Genomic DNA, 3,480 nt, shown 5'->3' on the forward strand with positions numbered 1-3,480 from the left:
AGGAGATGATCTTTGGGGAAATAGTTGTCAACTCAAAATGCACAAGCCATGAAAGAAAACATAAATTTGGCATACCGTACTTGGATCACTGGCTAGAAAGATGGTGGCTTCCTGAAGGGTTGGCTTTTCACGCAGAAGGTAGCCCTCCCTGCGAATACGTCCGCTGGAAGGTGCTTGGAGAGCAGCCCCAGCATCCTGCATTGCCTGCACAGATGGCTTAACTTAAACCGGCTTAAGCAGGAAGACATTTACTGGCCCATCGGTGTGATGGGCAAAGGGAACCATAGACATGGCAGAGCCCAGAAATCTCACCAAGAAGGAGGAGGAAACAGCGGTGGCCGTGCAGCCATTCCAGTCCAGAAGGGGATGAGAATCGGACACTGGGGCTCAGGCCAGCGTGGGCAGCCATGGTGTGTGTGAAGGAGATGCAGCTGGGGCTCGTGACTGCCTCACTGCCTCCCCTCCACCCCCCACCATCCCACAGGACATCTGCCCACAAAGCCCAGGTATGTATGCTGAGGAACAACTGTCTAGACCTGTCTGAGGAAATGTTGTCAATATTAGAGGGGTTTAACAGCTCCAAAGCGAACACCCTTTGTGTGTCTCAGAAGATGATTTCGATGTTCATGTGGACAAAACACAGGATGAGTTCAAAGAGGCATGAGTTAGTGCTGGTGGTTCCTTGACTGTCAAGCCAGACCTCCATCCCCAGGGAGCTGTTCAGCTGCTTTATACCAACTGGAGATGCACCTGCAACCTGGAAAGCCTCTTCCACCTCAACCGGTGAGAGATCAAACTGCCAGTCATGGAGAATGGCCATTTCACATCTATATTGTCTACTTTGTCCTTATCCACACCGCCCACTCTGTGAGCCCTGATCGTCCCCAACACAGCACGTGAAGTAAATGGTTCCAGTGCTCATATTTCTTCTTTGATGTCACTTAAAATGTCCACAGTGGAGCCAATGAGATTGCAAAGGTGAGCTGGCCACCTGGATGCCAAGGGTACAAGGTCAGCTCTGGGGTAGCACTGGCTGAAACCCTCAATTTGCACATCTGGGAGCCAAACAACTGGAGTGGCCGTGCTGGAGAAGGAGAGCAAGTCCTCTGAGACCGAGGACACCATCCAAGCACCCTGCCACTCCAGAATACTTCCCCATCCTTTCCTTCCTGATAGCAGTGGTGGAGGGGGCCACCACCAGGGTTCTTGGGGACAAGTAGCTCAACCTCTAAGCTTGGTTTCTTCCCCTGTGCAGGGAAGTTTGGCCCAGGGCGCTGGTCCTCTAACTTGGCACCATGGAACTTTTGGAGGTTCCAGAACTTACTGGAGGGCTTCGGTAGGAAGCATGGAAGTTCTAAGAGGAACCCTAGGGGCTCTGAGCATTCATCCCCCATGACTCCCAGCTGATACCTCACTCTCCATTTGTAAATTTTATTTTTATATGATTTATTCCCATGTGATTTCATCTCTGAAATAAAAATTTGAGAATCCCTTAAAAAATATTTCAGTCCATCAAAAGAAAATGTGAGAAGACAAAGCAGAATTTTTTTTCAATAGGAATAACCAACAAGTTAGTATTCAGAATATAAAAAGAGCATCTATAAATAAATAATCCAATAGAAAGAAAACAAAAGATAATGAGTTACTGAGAAAAGGCATCCTGAGTAAGCAATATACAATGAAAATATACAGTTGAGATACCCACTAGACGTGCAAACTTTTAAAAGTCAATATTAAGTTTTGTTAAGGTTGTAGTCAACAGGAAGTCTTAAATACTTCTGACTGGAGTGCAGTCGGTACAACGACTTTGCAAATAGTTTGGCAAAAATCTGATAAGATGTGCATATCCTAAGAAGTAGTAACGCCACATTTAGATATATTCCCTCACAAGTATTGATAGGGACTTCCCCGACGGTCCAGTGGTTAAGACTTCGCCTTCCGATGCAAAGGGTGTGGGTTCAATCCCTGGTCGCGGAGCTAAGATCCCACGTGCCTCGGAGCCAATAAAAAGCCAAAACATAGAATAGAAGCAATATTGTAACAAATTCAATAAAGACTTTAAAAATGATCCACATCAAAAAAAATCTTAAAAAAAACCCAAGAATATTCATAGTGTTTATAGTAGCATTGCATGAAATTGCCAACAAAAATTGTCAGTAACCATTGGTGAGAATTGAGGCTGAAGAGGTAGAATCTTGTATATCATCCTAAGGAGCTTTACCTTGTGAAACACTGGGAAGCCATGGGGACCAGAATTCCATTTTATGAAGATTACCCTGGTGGTGTTTTAGAGGGGGAAGTAGAAGAGGACAAAGCTGGAGGGAGGGGGACTGGTTAGGGAACCTCATAGGGTCCAGGAGAGAAACGAGGCTCAAGGTAAAGAAAGAGCATTGGAGACGAAGGGGGGACAGAAAAGGAGAAAGAAGGGATGTTTCTGTCTCGGATGGATGATAGTCACCAGAGGACGTTGACAGTAGTCCCGTGGAGTCACTTTAAAGAGCCCTATCTTCAAATGGTTCCAACAGGATTAATAACCTCCAACCTAGAATTTCAGATAAATAAATACATTGACTTGTTGGATGGACTTGTTTATATGTGGTTGATATGAATTTAGTATAACGTCGACCTCAAACAATGGTTTAGTTGCTTCGTAGTAGCAATCAATTTTCTGGCAGTAGTTTTATGAAGTTCTAAAAGACTCAATTACAGCCCTTTTCCTTAATATGTACTACCTACGATGATCTCTGATATGTCCTGGGATCATCCCTGTTTTCTCTGTTCTCCCAATGATATCAAAAAGCAGCCTTTGTGTGTGGATTCATCAACTGGGGCCTATCTTCAAGTCAAAAACATATTACACTGTTCATTTTGGTTTTGGAATCAAAGATCACAGAATTGGTTTTTGTTTGTTTTTGTTTTGTTTTTTTTTTGGTTTGGTTTGTTTTCTCTGAAAAGTGAGGAACAATAACAATTATTGATGTGGAATAATCTACTTAATCATGATGGGGATAGTAGACATGTTTGCTGTCTGCTCTCACACTTCACTCCCTTTGGGGAATTTACCCAAATTTCTAGTGGTTAACAATACCTTCCCTCTCTGAGCCATGTAGCTTCAAGTGAAGTGACTTCAGGTATGAGCCCACTCATAACTCATTCTACTGATTCCCAGACACTGATTGACAGATGAGCAGACAAGCTTCTGGGGAATACAAGCTTCTTTCCCTTTCCACTGTAGCTACCAGAAATGACTCTTACTCTTTCCAGTGCCGTGTGAAGGTGTGGCTCTGGAGTTGATACACTTGTTTGTGCCTAAGTGGAAAGCTGCCTCGTGGAACCCACGGAGGAAGGTACGTGGTAAGACAGCGTTTAGGATCTGGTGGGAGCTTCTTCCAAAGCCAGGTCCCCGTGAGGACTGTTCATTTCCATGACCCAGTATACTGCTATTATTATTAGAGACTTTATGGGTATAATGATGTACCC

Source organism: Balaenoptera acutorostrata, chromosome 6 (assembly GCF_949987535.1).
Source record: "Balaenoptera acutorostrata chromosome 6, mBalAcu1.1, whole genome shotgun sequence".
Classification (NCBI taxonomy): Eukaryota; Metazoa; Chordata; class Mammalia; order Artiodactyla; family Balaenopteridae; genus Balaenoptera; species Balaenoptera acutorostrata.